Source organism: Thunnus thynnus, chromosome 5 (genome assembly GCF_963924715.1).
Source record: "Thunnus thynnus chromosome 5, fThuThy2.1, whole genome shotgun sequence".
Taxonomy (NCBI): Eukaryota; Metazoa; Chordata; class Actinopteri; order Scombriformes; family Scombridae; genus Thunnus; species Thunnus thynnus.
In genome coordinates, this window is record NC_089521.1 from 31,138,047 (window position 1) to 31,158,026 (window position 19,980).

The window sequence follows — 19,980 nt, forward strand, 5'->3', positions numbered from 1 at the left end:
CCGTCCACAACTTTAGAATCTGAATCAGGTTTATTGCTGAGTAGTTTTGCACATACAAGGAGTTTACTTTAGTGTTGTTGTGGTGCATAACAGTCAAATATACACAAAAAATAATATTCCAATATTTTATTTAGCTGTAATGTTTTTACATTTTTCCACATAGAAACTAAAACAAAAACACAGAGCCTGGGGATGAGCCATGCATGTGAATGAAAAACAAATTTGTGCTCTTGATTTAATAATTCGTGCTCTTGTCCCGAGCACACTCTCACTGTGGATTGCTTGGATTTGATAAAGGTTTTATTTCAATCTTGGACTAAGATATGTGGATATTCTTTAATGTATATCCGAGCTGCAGAAAATTAATTTGCCAACTATTTTGATGTAAACTGCTGCGTCATGATACATTAAAAAAAAAAAGAAAAAAAAAAAAAAAAAGGTGCAGACACACCAAATTCAGCGATGATGCATCTGGACACACCGGATCACTGGTGACGTGGTGGGCTGGGTCACTAACTTTCTGATTTTACAGCTAAACAGTACGCTTATGTATGTTTCTGAAAGAGGCAATGCAGTAACAGAATCTTGATTAACATCATGATCAGCATTTCCTAGTTTGATAGTTTGATCTGAGTTTCACGAGCCGGCGGTGTTGTGTTGGACGGACCTCATTTGCATAAAGTTCGGGTCGAGTTGTGATTATTCAAATTCAGATATGGTGGTTGGTCCGTCATCTCGCCGTGCCGTATCCATCATGAACCACACGGCCAGATCCTCTCTCCACAGAAAATAAATGGGATCCATTGACTTGACATTTGTCAACGGATCCAGTGTGTCTGCACCTTACACCTAAAATCAAAGATTTTAGTAAATCAAACTGTAAAAGTTTCTCCTTGCAACTTATTTTCTCTGTCTCCACATCATCATTTCAAACTGTACATATTCATCTTGCCTTTTCTTTCTTTCCTCCCCCTCCACATTTACTGTAGTTTCCTCTTCTTCCATCCTGTACATCATCCTTTCATCTATTTTTTTTCCTCGTCTACCTTTTCTAACAGTACATCATCTCTCTCATCTTTTCTGCCGTCTCCACACATCGTTCATCTTTTACACCTGCACCTGTTCCTTTCCCTCATGTCATCCTCGTAACTCGCCCTTCTTCTCGTTGTCCAGCATCCTCTTGTTTCCTCTATTACTTATTTACACAGGAAGTAATGTTGGTTCTGCTTTGTTGCTCAGTGTCCCTGAGTGGTCGAACGCCGCTGTGAAAAACATCTTTTCAAAAGTTGAAAATAAGATTGCAGCTTTTAAAGCAAAAAGCACCTGGGGCAAACTTTTAGACAGACAAAAGAAAAATCATTCAAATGCAGATGGAATAGCATCTGCTTGTTGTTGGACTAGTTGATTGCACATAAGGGCGGGAAGGACAACTAGCAGAGGAGGCCTGGATGTGATTTTTGAGGAGGCGTATAACTATTTATTAAATAACAAAATAAAATACCCCCCCCCCCTCACAGATGTCACAAACAGGGAAATGAGCTATAGGGACCAAAACTGTTATTTGTACCAGGCTGTAAACATGTTTATTTCTGCTGTTTGACATTTTAACATGGGGGTCTGTGGGGATCGACTCGCTTTTAGAGCCGGCCTCAAGTGGCCATTAATAAATAACTATTTATTACCAGACTCTGGTTATAGACAGATTAAGACAAAAACAGAACTTGGCTGGCTTGAAACACAAGGAGCAAAACTGAGCAGAGAAACCAACAGCTGTAAACACCAGCATACATAAGAACAGACAGGTATAAATACACAAGGAACTAATCACAGAACAAGACACAGCTGGAGTGGGGCAGGCACTGGAAACGGAGGGAAACACAAGGATTGGTTAACAATGAAGGCAACAAGGGTGCGGCAGGCAACTAACGAGACGAGGCTAACGAGACTAGACACTGAACAGGTGTGCAGGGGAGAACAGCCTGAGCAGGACTGCAGCAACACATGAGAAACACAAAATCACCAACTGTCAAGAATAAAACCAAAACAAGGCAGAAATAAAACCCTGGACTCAAAGGACAAACAATACCAAGGTCAAGCACTACACAAGGAAACACAAATGGACAATGCAGTTAACACAAACAATTTGTAACCCAGAGCACAGTCAACCCAACGTTAAAGCTACAGCACACAAAAAGAGAAAATTATAATATTCATGGATGAGTAATTTTACATAGGTTACATTATTTGATCATAGTATTATAACATTAGAAGGGTAGGAATATACTGCTGCGGCCAAACAGCCAGCGCCATGGATGCCCCGGAGTTTGGCCATAATGCCTCTTCTAAAATCAACTACCCATACTGCCAGTTTTATCTATTGCCCTATTTTGAACTGGCCTTTGTGCCCTTAAAACAAAGTTGCAGGTTTCCTCATTTAAAACTACATGCAATGCAGCAAATAAACAGACTCAACGTTTCCCAGTGTTTCCATCATCACGCTGGACATCAACAGTAGCGCAAGATTTCTCCCACTCCTGCAAATATATGTGTGACATTAACGTAAATGTTAACAGCTAACCCACTAGCTAACATTAGCTAACAATTAACGTTACATGATAAGCACAAGCAGCTAAACACTGTACAGTGTGAGTATTAATACATGTTGTGTTTTAAAGTTTACCGAACAATTTTCTCCAGCAGTTAGTATTTATAAGACTGCCTGTTTGTGTTTTTGAGCTGCTTATCATCCGTGACAGTGGTATTTGGCAGCTTGACATATTCTGTTTCTGCAGTAGAGACGTCGGAAGACGCTTTGGACTCGTTTTCACTCGTCATGAATTTATTTCCTCGGTGGCTGAGAAACATGTTACCCCAACCTTCAGAAACTCCTGCAGGTTAAACTTGACTAACAAAACACTTTTAGTGCTGACTTACACTAACACACCCACTATAAACAGACTTTAAGACGCTCACTAGCCTAGCAACATTAAGGCTACAAATAACCCATAATGCAACACTCATGTAGGAGTCATTTTACACATCTGATGTTGTGAATACGTGTCTGGCTGTTAGTGGAGTGTGTATGCAAATGAACCTATAGACCGACATGCATAACCAGTCAAAAATATTCCCGCTGGTCAACCGTTGACATCCCTAACCAGGATATTGCTGCATAGTGTTAGCTAACGATGAACGTACATAGCGTTTGTAACTTGCTGTGAGGTCTGACAGGTTGCTACTCTTTAAGCGCAATGCGACATTAACACACACACACACACACACACACACACACACACACACACACACACACATACACACACACACACACACACACACATTTCTCTGTAAGCAGCCACTTCTCAGTTAAGACAGATCAGGAGAGTCTGTCAGCTGTTACGTTACTCGCAGCTCTCATCCTATTCTCTCCTTGAGAAGTTTCTCATCACTGTGATTAATGTTCAACGTGTAAAAAAAAAAAAAAAGTTCTTAAGTCATTTTTGTGATCTCAGACTCAAATGCTAATAAATGCTAATGTGTGTTGAAACTTGTTCAGATTTTTATCACCTTTATCCCCTTTACAGACTTTATTTTATCATTAAAATATAAGAATAACAGTTAATATAATGAATCACAGTCAAACATTCAGTGTACAGTTTTAATAAACTCAATACTGTTTTTAATACACTCACTCCTAACTGTTGATTGTGTACTGTTTTGTCTTCATTAAATGTAATTATCACTTATTGTTATTGCACCGCTGGTTTTAGCCTTGGTGCCCTACATTTTGGCCACAATGCCACAATAAATTTATTTTTATCAAAGGCCAAAATGACTTAATTCCAGGCCTGCAGCAGCCATGTCAGAAAACGTTAATCAAGCTAGTCTAGCTAACGAGCATTTGATAGAAAACTCAAAAGAAAAAACGTAGCATTTACTAACGTTACCTCTGGGGCGATACAAAAATAATCATATACAAAGACATAATATTAAATGTAAATAATTACCAAAGCTGTGTTGTCTCCAACACTCCAAATTTAAACAGGTGAGTAACAAATAAAAAATCACCTCCTGTACAGTTGTCATGAACGGGGAAATTAGCTACAGAGACCAAAACTGTTTCTTGTACCAGGCTGTAAATATGTTTATTTCTGCTGTAAAGTTGGGCATTGTGATGCATTCAGGGGTTTCGGACGTTTCACATGTGAGGCATCCAAGGGCACATGTGGTTTTTGGACAAACATTCACAGTGGATTTTCGAATGTTTATCCAGACTTCATCACATGATGTCGTCTGGATAAACATAAAACACAAATCCACTTAGAAATCATATGACAGATATCTAAATTAATGAAAATGACTCCCTGTAACCTCAGATATTGCCTGATAAATATCAGTTTTCTTCAGTATCAACAGTAATCTGCTCAAAGCTAATTCAGTATAACATTACAAGGATGTAAAAATGTAAACAAATATAGACAGGCAATAAAAATAAAAAATAAAACATTATATTCCTGCTTGCATCCCCCAAAGCATTTTGAAGGACTGTAGTTCCTAAACTCAGAGAATGAAAGAATAACAAGGAGTGACAAACTGTTCATTCATATACAGATATTTAATAATATAAAATTGCATAAACCATTTATTTCAAAAAACTGCAGTAAACACAAAACAATAGCCTTTGGTTAAAACTGTATCTCCCTCCAACACTTGTGCAGTCACTCCTCTTCATGCCTGGTGGAGGAAAGAGAAAACATGACAACCACTTTTCAATACTGAACACTTTAATGACCCTTCTCACCAGGCAAATCAATGTTTGTATGCTTGTTTTACTCCTGATGAAACTCATTAAAACTAATTAGGTTTTAAAGGATAAATCTATATTTTTCATTATCAACAAATCCCATGAAAAGAACATAACCAAAAATGTGTTTGTCTGTCTTTTAATATTCTCCTGGCATTCGCCTCAAACCCAATTGCACATTGGTGAATATTTAAAAATGGCTCACAAATATACACTTTCATTTTTTTGTAAACAGGCTCAGTCATTTCCAGAAAAATCTGGCCACTGGCACTGTTTAGCAAACATTGAGTGAAAATAAATGACAGTGTGTGTGTTCATGGTAATGAAGGAACATGTCACCCAGTGCAACAGTTTGGCTCATTGATGGTGTTTTTTGGACAACAATTGAGCTCTATGGCTCAGAGGAAGAAGATATATCAGTCTGTCACACACACACACACACACACACACACACACACACACACACACACACACACACACACTACTTGTCAGTAGGTACATTCACTGTTGGTTTTGGGATTTACGTCATATTTTACAATAAGAAAAACAAGTTATTCAAACAGCCAACAGTCTCTTAATTCTTCTGCAGTCCTCAGATATTTCTTCCTCATAATCATCCTGCAACAGTTTTTTTCTGAAAAAAATGATTTAAAATGACAAATTAAATTGAAAGTCACCACTTTAAATTTAAGTCAAAGATGTTTGGTACTGCTTCATGCTGTACACTGCTTAAAAACTCTATTTTCTCCCATCATTCCTGTTAGTCATGATACCATTTACTCAGCAAATTCATAGACATGTCATACACACTGCTGGATACAGTGAGAGTACGATGCATATTAGCGTCAATACTGACCTTACTGAGCAGATGTGGAGCCGTCAACCAAACATGACCGACCCAAATTAAATACACTGTTCCGCTGTGGTGAGCTAGCACAAGCATTTCCTGTTTCAGTGCGATGTCCAGCCAGCTCCGACTGACTTGCAGACTTTCAGTTCTGACTGTGCAGATGTGCGTGGTTGGCCAATTGTCTACTGTCTCTGATTGCTCTTTTCAATATTTATATTTATATTTATAATACTATTAATATTTATTACCTACATCAGAACATGACATTTTTAGGGGCTGCATGTACTTCACAATGAATGCGTTTTAATGTGAAAGCAGTGGTGGACCTTTACTGAGAAACCACAAGTGTTAATAATATTGTTAATATAATAGTGTTAATATAGTGACAATAATATTTTCAGCTTGCCAGTGTTATCAAAGATTTACTCAGTTGTTCTGAAACTAGATTTGAATGTTTTCTACACTTTATGCACAAGGGGTTGTTTAGAGATCGTGACACCACAGACTAACTTGAAGTTAAAACTACTAAGGACGAGCTGCATTGTTTATCACTGTACATCACAGCAGCTCAGACCTGTTTGTCAGGTCTGTATCTGTACACAGCACCAGTAATACTACAGCAGGAACAACACAAACTACACAATCAATACAAAAGATCACCTTTTTGAGAGCCTCCTCCACAGACACATGTCTTGGAGCAGCTTTCTGCTGCAGCCACCATCTCTCTGCTGTGTTTTTATGTGAGCAGTCTTCTGTAACAAAAGATGGAAGTATTGTGTCCTTCTATGATTCTATGATGATGCACAACCCAGAACTAGAACATCTTTAAGATTCTTGGTTGACTGTCTAAGGGGCTGAATGAAAAGAGATGTTGCTATGGTAACCTGCCCTCTACCTTAACCTCAGCCTTATGTACTGGCAGAAAGACCTTTTCCTCCCTCTCACCCAAATTTGAGCTGGTTTAACAGAATATATATACATTATATTAGTCAATAATACTGAATACAATTCCCATCCCAACTTATTTCTCAACCTAATATGAGTTATCAGTGGATGTTTGCAGATAAGATTCTTCTTCTTAGCACCTTAACCGGTGGGCAATATGAGGGGAGAAAATGTGTCCTCCTTGTAACTGTGCTGTGTATTGATCGATCCATGGCGCTGTCTGTGGTGCTGAAGTAACATTAGCAGACAGATTTGTAAAACTCATTTCTCTCAGTCCCATCCTTCTGTCAGTTTCGTTATAGGATCTATAATATTCCTCGAACTTTATACTATAAATACTCAATTCTATACTATAATGTAGCTTCTACAGTATACTCTTAAGGGTAGTGTTCGCGATCAAGGTGACAAGTAGCAACGTGTATTAGCAGAAGAGCGAGAGGATCATACTGCTGACACACTGCTGCCGTTACATTAACGTTACTCCATGATTCGTTCATATATCGTTTTCTTCTCTAGCTAACCTTAGGGAGAAGTCAGTACTTAATGTTTAACGTTAGCTATGTCATGCTGCAGTGGGCTTCAAAGACATTTCAATATTTCAGTCTCACAGCTGTCCAGTGCTAAATTCACAGATGAGGCTATGCAATGAATCATATCCGTTAAAAGTTACTCACCACTCACTGACAGTAACCTTACTGGGTATTTTTTGCCATTCTTCCCTTGGTTGTTGTTCCCGTTTATGATTGTTTACATAATACACTCAACAACTGTAATATTTCCATGAGGTTCTGTAAGCAGCATGGGGAAGCCGGAGTGTATGGGCAGGAAGCGTAAGCTCCATGGCTGAATACTCAATACACTTAGTGAAGCTTTGAGCAGTGGTGATAGCAACATGTCCAGAAAGAGAGAGCTTTACAAGGAGTACCTTTTTAATCTGAAAATTAAAATTCCATAGTCCACTACCCATGATTTTTGGGCAAGGGAATATGGTGAGTAATTTACCAATCAAATTAATATTAATGAGTCAGTTATATTGTAAATTTGGATAATGTTAATGTTATCATTGGTGTTAGCTAGCTAGCTAATTAGCTAAATAATGTTGACATGTCAGGGGTAAGTTAACTAATTGTTACAGAAATAATGGACATTTTCACATATTTTACTTTTTTTCGGTGGCTCACCTGCTCCACAAGGAAACCCAGGATGTTATCAGTAAACATTAAGTAATGTTAACCTCAAGTTTGTTTTCATTGACCAGCAATTGTGTCGCAAATCACTATAGATGCTCTCATATATAGCTACACTTTTATTTATTCCATGCATAAATGCTAATGATATAGAAAGTTTGCGAGGCACATCTGTGGTAGGGCTGCTGTGTAACTCACAACACTAGAGTGTACTGTTGTGACCATGTTGGCCAGTGTGGAGCATTTACTGACTCTGTTAATGGTATTAACACTGAGTCTGATACCGGTCTTGTATACACGTAGAAATATATTTTTGAAAAGGCATTTTTTTCTTTAAAATTATTATTTTTTCTCTTTAAAAAGAAATAAAATTCTCTCCACACAAACTTAATTTTACAAAATTTAAAACAAACTGGCCATCCATTTAAAATCATTGAGGCATTGAGTAAATACGCACTGAACCTGATAGAATTATATTTTAAATAATAATCTCTCACACTTTTATAAGACACATTATCCTTTTTATTTTTATTTTATTATTATCATTATTATTATTTTACTTATTTATTTATCTATTTTTATTATTTTACTTTCTAGTTTATTTGCTTTTGTCAGTACCTGTGGCAGTCTCTTTCTCAGTTGTGTTATAATAAAGTTTAACACGTGTTGGATTCAGAGTGAATATTATAACTCATGTTTAAAACTACGAATTTATAACAGAACCCCCACAAATAGTTGCAATATTAACCAATATGTTGTTCCAATTTATAGATCATCAACCTAACAGTCAGGTTTCTGTTGGTGTTTAAATAGTCAAATAAAACAGTTACATTGAACCTTTGGATGTAATTGGTGCAAACACCCAGGCAACAAAAAGTTGAAAAGGGCAGAGGAATGGTGCAGGTACATCCAAAAATAGTGGGTGTGGATGAGAGAGATCACACTGAGATGATAGAGCAGGCACAGACAGGAAGTGAGGAGAGCGATAAACATTTGGTGTTAAGGGACCTACACCTCTAATGCAAATTCCTCACTTTGATCTAACTAATGGCTTTATAGTTGATCCAATGCCCTGCTTAGATTTGGGAGTGATGACAAAGTTAACAGCCTTGTGGTTTGACAGCAATAACCTGCCCATGGTATGAAGGCACTAAGATAAAAGAAAGAGATGAAAAACTTCTTCACATCACTCCTCCTGCAAACGTTACCCGAACACCCCGGTCTCTACGTCAAAGAGCCTTTTGGAAGGCTTTTTACTTTTCCACACCTCTAAACAAACAGCACTCATCCTTTTGCATTTACAAAACTTTTTTTTTAACCATACATCAGCTTCGACAGACGTCTGTCAGCTCTGGCTAACACATGACACATATTCCAGTAAGAAATAGAAGCTAGTAGCAGTGATAACGCTAATACAAATTACACAAAGTTAGCTTTACATGTAGCAAGAAATGAGTGTCCCAAACCATCAACAAACAGCACAGAAGACTCTCACACAAAGTAACGTTAGCATGAAAACGATTAAGTAACATTACCAGAAAAAAAAACCCAAAAAGTAATGTTAGCATGAAACAATAAAGTAACGTTAGCATGAAAATAGAAAAGTAATGTTAGCAAATAAAATAAATAGTTATCAAGAGAATAAAAAAGTAATATTAGTGTATGACTAAAGTAACATTAGCAAATAAAATAGGTAATGTTATTATAAAAATTTAAGTAATGTTAGCATAAAAAAAGTAACATTAGCATGAAATTCCTGCCGTTTGATGCAAATGCGTACTCATTCTGGTCATATTTGTAACATTAGCATGTATGAAAATCCTGCTGTTTCCTCAGAATATATGCAAGAATGTGGTGTATGAAGAAACTGTCAATACAGAATTTAATTAGTATTATTGATCAGCCAGGATCATGAAAAGGGACTCTGCATACCTGTTGGATGTTGTTGGATCTTTGTTTCTCCGAAAAGTTATAAACATGATGCATTTTCCATAGTTGAGATAGTAAACTCAACATCTTTCGGATTTTAATTATTAGTCAGACAAAACAAGTCATCTGAATATGTTAACTTGAGCTTCAGGGAGTAATGAGTTTGAGCAAATTAGCTCAATATAAACTAAAACTATTAAAGTCTTCAAACTAGATTTCGAGTCCCTCTTCAAGAACAAAACCACTAAACCTGTCAGAATTCAGATTGGACTTAACTGCTGCACATTTATAACAAATTTTCCATTAATCAAATATCGACCCATATGATATAAGTAAAGCATAGGGCTTTTGGGGCCCTGGAGGTTTGGGGCCCCTGGTCAGTTACCCACTTGGTCATCCAGCCTCGCTTGGGATAATGAACATTTTACTTCTACACGATTTGTGCAGTTTAAGGCACAAAAGCAACTTCACATATTGATCTTCTCAGAAGCTCTCCCTCATTCTGGTTTGTTTTCTATCCCATTGATGACTTCGTTCAGAAACTATCTATTCATTTCTTTTTTCTTTTTTCTTTGTGACACCTCCCGGGCACAGTGCCTGCTGAATCAGAGCTCAGTAAGTTTAACTTTCCCATCTCCATTTATGGTGCTTATAAAAGTAGCATTTAAACCTTTTTTTTTTTTTTAAATAAAACTGCCACTGTAAAAAACTGTTACATAAACATGTTATCCTCACAGCACTGAAGGTAATTAGAGAACATCTGTTTCATATCGGCTGGATGCAGAGATGTTTCTGCAGAAGTTCAGATTAAATGCACCAAAAAATAAATGTCCTGTGTGCGTTATCATGGGCTGAATGTCAAACCGAGTGGTGTCTCACGGAGAGCAGTCAGAGATGTAACTTTAAATCCCACAACTATCCCTTCAGGAAGATGCTGGAGGTAAAAACATCAATCGCAAAGAACTATTATCACGTCACCTTGTGTCGAGCCGCAGTGAGTCACCAATAAATCAGAAAGGCTCCCAATTAACGAGCTAATTCAACCTGCTTTCTGGTGTGTGAACCCAGCCACCTAAATTGTACCTGTCAATTTCTTGATTTCCTGTGAAACTATTCTTGGATGTAATAAGGTCAACACTGTGAGATAAGAGAGAAGGTACAGAGGCAGCGATAAGCAGGGGGCGAGATGAAAGCGTCCTTAATGTGTTTTGAAAGCTTCGAAATTGTTTCAAGTTTCCTGGAGTCTCATTGGCTGATAGAGAGGAGAGTTAAGAGCCTCCTGTGGGCTCATGAACGGAGGGTTGCTGGTTTGAAACCTTGAAAACTCACCTTTCCTTTGATTAGAACGACAAGCCATTAAGCTGGAAGTTGCTTTTTGTTACATCTTCCTGAACTCTCAGAAAGGTAATAATTCCACTTTATTTTTATTTTTTAGTGGGTGCTGGATATTTTTGCCCCCCATCATGTATATAAAGGGGGTAGACAAAATATTAGAAACACACTCCAGTACACCACCACCACCTACTATGACCTCAAGAATAACCATAAAGTACAATTATCACCAAAATTAAAAATATACTTGATTCATAAAAGACCACACAGACATGATACACACATTTTTACATTTCCCAAAAATATGATAATTTCTGATGCAAATAGCAAATAAACATCAAATCAATCCAGGTTATCTGTACATCAATGGCTACACTGCAAACAGAAACTGCTATTGGATAATTTGGCATACTTTTAATGGAGACTATTTGCCAAAATGTAAACAAATATAGACAAGAAAAAACCAGGTTCAAGTTGAAGCCCACAGCTAGCTCACTGAATCCATGACAATGTTATACTGCCTGTTTACGTCCCCCAAAGCATAATGGGAACTGTAGTTCCAACAATGAGAGCATGATTATCCCCCATATCTATGTAAGAGACAATAAACAATAGGAGTGACTAAACAAAATGTCTATCACATCATCTTCATTGTCATCTTAAAATATCTTTTTTTTTGTCCAACAGTCCACAACCCAAAAATATAAAATTAACTATAAAGTAAGACCAAGAAAAGCAGCAAGTTCTCACATTTAAGGGCCCAGAACCATCAAACACATTTTTGCTTGAAAAATTATTTAAATTATTATTATACAAGGTCATTCTCTTCATTTTTATTTTATAGATCATTGATTTTTTAAATTATTTTATTTTACTTATTTTACTCTTCATATGTAGCTCCTTTTGCTTCTATATTTCCTTCTAAATGTTGTATAACTTTTAAACTGTTTAATTGTTTTTACCATTGTTTGTCCACCATTTTTACTTTGCTTTGTAAAGCACTTTGTAACTTTGGTGCTATATAAATTAAGTTATTGCTATATAAACTGCTGCAAGCCAATGACAGCCAGGCGTGCAGACTCAGCAGGCAACTGCAGCGACCGATCCCTTGGCCAAGAGTGGGAATCGGGCCAGAGATGTAAGCCTAGCACTTCTGTGTCTCCTGGACCTTCAACAAGCAGATGAAGTCCATTTTAAGCTTGTTAGCATGCGAGAGCCAGCTCTATTTGGGTGGAGGCCATCCCTCCAGTAAAGCTGTCTACACTCCGAAAACAAATTAAAGTTGTCGATGAAAGCCACATCGTTATCACTGCAGGCCAATGACAGCCAGGTGTGCAGACTCAGCAGGTGACTGAAGCAATAAGTGGCACCTCTGTGTCTTCAGAACCTTCAACAAACGGACAAAGTCCAATTTAAGCAGATGTCATTTGTTCCCACATGGACAACAATTCGATCCATTGGATGGCCCTGTATAATCTTTGGGATTCTGCTGGCTATTTCCTGGACTGTTGCACCAGGAAAACAGTACGTTTTCCCATCTTCATCCTGACATTCCGGACTATGGAGTCTCCTGTGATCACAGTCATGAAGTGGGACGGCATGGGAGCTGTGCTGGAACCAGCTGCTATATTAAGGGATGGCAGGGGTGAGGATGGAGGAGTACGATGCAGTGCAGGATGCGGTGGAGTAACCAACACCCTGAGGTTCCTTCACATAACTGGAGTGACATATGGGGGCTTTCCCTTGGTGGAGCGAAATCTTGTTCATCCAGGGCATTAAATCTGTTGGCCAGCTAGAAGTTCCTGGATGACAAGATGGAACAGGGACTCTTCTTGCTGTGTTTGCTCTTACAGACGGCGGTCCAGGGTTCCAATCATGCACTGGAGCCTTCAGTCTAGCACCTAGTTTGCTCCAGGGATCTCCAGCCTGGGAAGGAGCTGGTTCTTAGCATGACACAGTAGAGTTGAGTACCCTCCAGCTGCTGTAAAATTAGCAGGGCTAATGCTAACCAGGGATCTGAGGAGCCGTTTGTCTTCTTAAATCCAATAAACCATGGCTATTCTTCGTTCCAGTTCAGCAATTTTCTATCTAGAACAGAGACAGTTCGCACACCCAGGCGGAGAGGTAAGTGGCGGCATGCTAGGCTGACTAAATATGTTCTTTTTCAGTGAAATGGTGGCGTGAGGTGGTGAGCCTCTCCAAAGCACATGTGTTTACTTATTCAGAACTGAATGATTCTGTAAACGTATTCTAGCTTAAGGCTTGAACACACTGCTTATTTGTCAAATGAAGCATCCAAATCCTCTCCACTGCACCACCAGTGAAGGTCATTTGCTAAATGCACTGTGCATTACTAGCCGGTAAATAAAGTGGTGTGGTGAGTGTGTGTGTGAGTGAGGGAGAGCTCAAGAGAGTTTTGGGGGCCATTGGTCGGCATGTTATTTAATAGCCCTCTCTCCTCTCCTCTCTCGTCTAATGTCCTCTCCTCATCAGTCCAGTCCAGTCCTAATGAAACAAGAACAGCTCCAGCCTGTCACCATCTGCTTTTATTACTGCTCCATCACCACCTTCTTTTGTCTCATCTCAGCTTTCTGCTAAAAGCCTGTAAATAAGCCTGTTTCCAGTGGCTAATCATTGCTTAGTGATAAAGTCCTGTAGAGCTGCAACAATTAGTTGTTTAATCAATTAATCGCCAACTATTAAATGACTCACCAAATATTCTGATAAGCGATTAATCATCATTTTTCAAGAAAAAAATCACATTCTCTGATTGACTCTCCAAGAGCAGCTAAATGACTTAAATGTGCTACCTAGCTAACGTTTGCTACCTAGCTAACGTTTGCTTCCTAGCTAATGTTTGCTACCTAGCTAACATAGCCAACGCTACTAATGCGTTATAATCATCGCACTGTCAATGTTAAAGCTACCAACAAACTGGACAATCAATAATAAAAGTGGTAGTTCTATTTATTAATTTCCTCAAAAATATTGATGGCATAATTGGCATATCTAGTCTAGTTAATGTGGTTAATATTATTTGAAAATTCATGCATTTTGGTGAAAATTTCAGCTAGTGAGTTCATACTTTGAGCTCATAATTTAAAATTACTGAGACAACAGAACGTCTTCTGTCACACTATTCAGGCTTTGTTTAAACTTAAAGATCTATGTTATTTAATGTTTGTGTTGGTTAAAGGATTATTTTAGCCGTTGATGGGTAGTGTATTACCAGTAAACTGAGTAGGGTATTGTACTCTTGCTCTGTTCTTTGAATAGTTGGAGAGAGTTGTTAACTGTATTATACTGGTACATCAAAAATATGGCTCTTGCTTTTTTTTTTTTTTTTTAAAGGTAGAGAGAGTAGCATTGGTGCCACAGTAGCACAGAAGCCCACTACTTCAAAGCAACCTACAGGTACATGACATTTTCTATTTTGTTAGTATATTGGTTGTTTATTTAGTTATTATTTAATAAATATTGGTTAGAAGTTAGTTCTTGTGCCATCTCCCTCTTTAATGATATGCACCTTTGGTTTTATTTGAGGTTCATAACAGTACATTGTACTAAGCAGTTGTTGGCTCATTAGTTTGTTATTCACATGCACTAAATTTCACCAGAATGAAGGAAATCAAGTCTTTGTAACTAAAATTTTCCTAGCGGGGGACCCCCAGACGCCTGGTTAAAAATGTCCTGATTGGAGCTATATTTCGCGCTATATTTCCCAGCCTGAATGATTTACCCAGTCCGGCCCTGTCTCTGAAATTTTCACTCAAACATTCAGTATCAACATTGTTGCAGCTTGTTAAATACATTAACAACATTTTCTCATTATGTTGAGAGGGAAAATAATTCAGTCAGCATGACGTTTCTAGTAAAACCTTTTTGCTGTTACAATTTAGTCGTAGTTGAATATAATTTTGTGGAGACAGGTTTGAGATAGGCCATCTCTCCAGTCACATCACCTAGTGAAGACCTGACACGTTCAGATGAGATGACAGCCAGATGCAGAGTTAGTGGGTAGGAAAATAAATCTTTACAGTGGGTCAAAGAGGCAGATAGCGGAGCGCTGTCTGCTTCAGCATCCAGCACATTTCCTGCATCCTCCCGTCAACTCTTATCTGCCCATCCACATGTGATTATTGAAGAGGAGTCTGTGAAAGCACAAGGTTAACATAATGTTTCATGGATATGAGGTCTGCTCTGATAACAGTCCATGTGAATGAGTTTTTCTGGTGGTGGTCTCAAGCAATCTCCCTGGACAGGAAGTGTACATTTCCTCTACAGGCCTAAAGTAATTACCTGGCCGAGTGTTGTTCAGGCATGATGCGATTTCACTCATTTAGGGTTCAATTTTTTCAGGATGATAATATTTTTATCTCTCTGGTGGTGTCAAGGGAGGAGATTTCTGCAGGTCTGTCCTTTGTCTGTGAGATATTGTGGAGATATGAAGTTATCTGTTCATGGTTTTCAGAGGATGATTCCAGAGTTGCAACTATTAGACCATTAATTAATTAAATGAAAATTAATCTGTAAACTATTTTCATAATTTTTGTCATTTTTAAAAAAAAAGTAAAACTGCCAAAAATGAGCTTTTTTCAGCTTCTCAAATGGGGGGATTTGGTTTGGTTTTATTTTGTCATCAAACAATCTACACGTAAACATTTTTCCACATATTCACCAGGGAAACTAACAAAAGCACAGATTTAAACCATAAAACATGCACCAAACAAAAAAAAAAAAAAACAGCACAAAGTGTTATTTATAAAATTGAAACATGCCTGAGGATAAAAACACTAAAAATTGTAACGCTTTTCCTTGTCACACATAATAGTAAACTGATTATCTTTGGGTATTTGAACTGTGGGTCAAACGAAACACAACATATGAAGACATCAACTTTGACATTATTATATAATTATGTAATTCATTTTTCACTATTTTCTTCTGTTTTAGTCATCATGTGATGCTGGGGCTGGGTACCGAACTTAGACTACTTTCATGGCACCAACGAAATTGATTCAATACTATCGAGTATTAAAAAAATTCATGTCATTCGGTACCAAATTTCGATGCCTAGCAGGATCGCAGCTGTCCAGAACATCCGACTGTAGCTTTTTAACATAGACAGCAATGGTGGAGGCCGCAGCAGCATCTATAGCGGTTTCATCAGTAACTGGGGGCTGGACCAAAACACGTGACCTGCACATAAGATAAGACAAAGCTCAAAATATCGAAGATGATGATACTGCCTATCATTTGACATCAAAACAGCTGTGGTTCAGCGGCTGGCCAATGGCTGACAACAGCGTCTTGTGAGGCTCAATGTTAGCTAACGTTAGCTGTGGACTCCTGCGTTGTCATGGTCACACAGATACTGCTTCGCTATATTCGCCAACCATCAAACCACCGCTGTTTTGATGTCAAACAATAGGCAGTATTATTATTTTCGATATTTTATTACAACTTTGTCTTGTCGTGTCTGCAGGTTGAGTGTTTTGGTCCAACCTCCTGCTAACTGATGAAGCCGCTGTAGACACTGTTGCTGCCTCCACTTGCTATGTTTTGAGCTGTTAACCCAGCTAGCATTAACAGACAATATACAACACAAAACAACTGTCATAAAGCAAAGTGATAAAAACTATTATGCTAATGTTAGCTAGCTGTACAGAAACACTCAATACACTTTCTCTTTAAAACTAACCAACGTTAAAACTAGTGAGTTTTGCTGGTTGGTTAGTTTGAATGTCATTACAGTCACAGCACATGCTGGGTGCCACAACCAGACTTCATTAGCTAACATTATGGGTTGAATTGTTTGTCTTGCTAAGATTAGCTTGATGGCATCAACAGTGTGAAAGTTATTGTAGTAAATAGATTTATATTTTTTATGTAATGAAACTGCTTTGAGTGTGTAAAAATGCAGTTATGTCATTTTCTTAGTCTAAGTATTGCTCAGGAACTGGTATCGAAGTCAAGGTATGAGTATTGGTACCGGTATTGGAAATTTTTGAACAATACTCACCCTCACTTCACACACTGCATCGACTTGGAGGCAATTTTGGTATTTGTCATGCACTTGTGTTTCATGCTTCTTCTCATCTATTCATACTGTTCATTCTTATAAATACTCAACATTATTTCTCATTTTTATTTCTTAAATTCACATGACCTGACATTATGAGAAATATTATTCACAGCCTCCACCCAGTTACAGTACAATCTAGCACACACTGACTGTAACCGCCCAAATGAGTCTAATGTTTTACCCGTAAAACATGCATTTTAATGCCATTGTTCATCATCTCGGGAGCAGTTACTTTTTAAATTATATATTATGTAGATATTCATATAAAGTCTCATTTCAGCCCTTTTACACTTGTATACTTACACATACAAAACATTTTTGGGGGTGGGGAAAGTGAATTAGGTCTATTTAACCATATCATGAGGTTTCATGTATTACTATTATAAATCGTTTTTAGCGATGCATCAGCTCAAATTTAATTAATAGGTTAATTATGTTTGATTAATATAATTTTGGAGATACATAAGAGCATATTAATAAAAATATTCTCATGTCAAATTAAGGTCTTAACATGGAAAAACAGTGTTTATGCATCAATTCCATCATAAATATGGCATCAAACTGCATGATGTTTATGGTGTCATGGGTGGATGACCTTGCAGGTTTTTTAATGTAAGGACATCCATGAATCTACTTGCAGGTCCAGCATATCAAAGACATATTGAATATTTAAGCGAAGCTGCTGCAGTAATGAGGCTCGTCCTGCTGTACCAGCTGTAACCCTGAACAGCACTGACCTCGGAAGTCACCCTTTTGATCACTGATCAAAACTTTTATTCAGCACAGATTCAAATGATGTCTTTTTATCGAACCATTCACCCTTTGAAAAACGTATTGGTTTTGTGCATCATTAAAAAAAAATATGTGGACAGGAGCAGGAGTGTTCATGGTTGACTGAGGAAAATCTTAAAGAGGAGATTTCTCTTTCTCACTTCTTGTCTGAAGACATAACGTTTCTGACAGTTCCCACCCGACATCGGCATCCTGGAGGACATTCGTGATCTGTGGGATGAACCCAGAACCCTAAGCCCCTTGTGAAGCTCAAGTCCCTCGGTCTCTGACAGCTCCCCAGACCCAAATATGATAAGCCTGTTGGGGTTCGAGAGCAAGCCAGAGACTGAAGAGGAGCAGGTGATGGCCCAATTCCTCCTTCTCCATGAGCCCGACTTGCAGTGTGAAACTGGGACATTATCGTAGAAGTTGACATTTTGTTTGTTTTTTTCTTTTTTCATTTTTTAAATTTAAAAAAAAAAAAAAGTTCATTGTGCATTTTCTTCAGTTTATTCTTTACTGTTCATTCAAACACATAGATCATTGTTCATTGTTTATTAAAACCTGTGAAAAACACACCAGAAACACTCACAATTTGTACATACGTCATTGTTCGCAGTTCATACTTTGTTGTTATAAAAAGAAAAGAAAAAACACACACACACACAAAAAACCTCCACATGGACTCTGCCTTGACGTGGTGTAGAGGCTTGTGTGCCTTTGTAATCCCAGGGATTCTCCAGCATGGTTCTACCCATCAGTGCACACTCCTGTTTGGTAAGGCAGGAGTGTGTCCTGGTGGGTTGAACCATGCTGAAGAGCCCCTTGGTGAGAGGTCAGATCAAAGAGTCCTTCTTAACAACTTAACTGAAGCCTTTTCAGCTGTACAAGCTCCGATTGACTTGCAACCACCTTTGCCTGAAAAGTGGTGTTCCACTGAATGTGTGACTGCAATTTTGTCCAATTATAACCACAAAAAGTGCCCCAAAATTGGACGTAAAGTTCAGGAGGTCACCAATGTAAAGCTGTAATGGTGAGATTGCAATTCTGTTTTCCCTCACAAAGCTGTATTTACAAGGCCGAATGTTCTGATGGAGGAATGGGCCCCAAAAAGTCAGGTATGGTCTATTAGAGGTCCATAAGGCCTGCAAAGTGATTTGGATTGTTTTAAACAAAAAAGTTCCCAAAAAAGCAACAAAAGCATGTGGAGCTGACGTACCGACACTAGGTGACATGCAGATGACATGATCACGAGCATATGTATGTTACTCATATAATTTAGGGTTTATGGGTATGTGAGAGAACGGTAAGGGGTGGCCAGTGTTAGGTCAATGCGGGCCTTCAGAACAACTTCACTGAGGCCTATGCAGGCGTACAAGGTCCGGTTGACTTGCAACCATGTTTGCCTGAAAGCTGGTGTTCCGCTGGATGTGTGACTGCAATTTAGTCCAATTACGACCCCAGTGTCCCAAAATTCACCCCAAAGTTCAAAAGGTCACCAGGTTAAAGCTGTAATTGAAAGCTGTAATGGTGAGGTTGCAATTCCCTGTTTCCTTATAAAGCTGTATTTACAAGGTCTAATGTTGTGTTGGCCAAATGGGCCCCAAAAAGTCAGGTATGATCTAAAGAACATGAACATATGTGACTAATAAATTACAAATAAAAAAAGGGTTGTAAGGTTGCAATTATATTCCTCTCAAGAAGCTGTTAGGACTAGGGTACAAGTAGTAATCGCTAGACATCATTCCCCAACAACCTTACAGTCCTGTATGGTGTAAGGGCTAGAGTAGAAGCTGTAATGGCTAGAAACTCTGTCCCAGCAACCTTACAGTCCTGTACAGTGACAAAGGGCTAGGGTAGAAGCTATGCTGGCTAGAAATTCTTTCCGAGAAACCTTGCAAACGTGTATGATGTATCTTGGCAGCCCCTAGTGGTCAAAGTGTAGATTGCAATTTTCCTTGCGAAGCCATCATAAAGTAAATCATGCATGCGTATGAGGCCCTTACTTGTACTGACGGATCCTAATTAGAATTTCAAACAGCTCAGGAGATTGACTGGTAACTTAAGTAATGGCCCCTGG

The 19,980-nt window shown here is 38.3% G+C and overlaps 1 long non-coding RNA gene across 2 annotated transcripts; it reads right to left on the reverse strand.

Annotated features, from left to right (window-relative positions):
* Positions 1-4,621: 4,621 nt before the first annotated feature.
* On the reverse strand, positions 4,622-17,434 carry LOC137183553 (uncharacterized). 2 transcript variants are annotated; one of them, XR_010928490.1, is made up of 2 exons: positions 15,082-17,434; positions 4,622-4,731 (listed from the first exon to the last, which is right to left on the reverse strand). It is a non-coding gene; the product is annotated as an uncharacterized lncRNA (long non-coding RNA). The 2 variants fall into 2 exon arrangements; XR_010928489.1 differs by lacking the exon at positions 15,082-17,434 and adding an exon at positions 6,312-8,098.
* Positions 17,435-19,980: the final 2,546 nt, after the last annotated feature.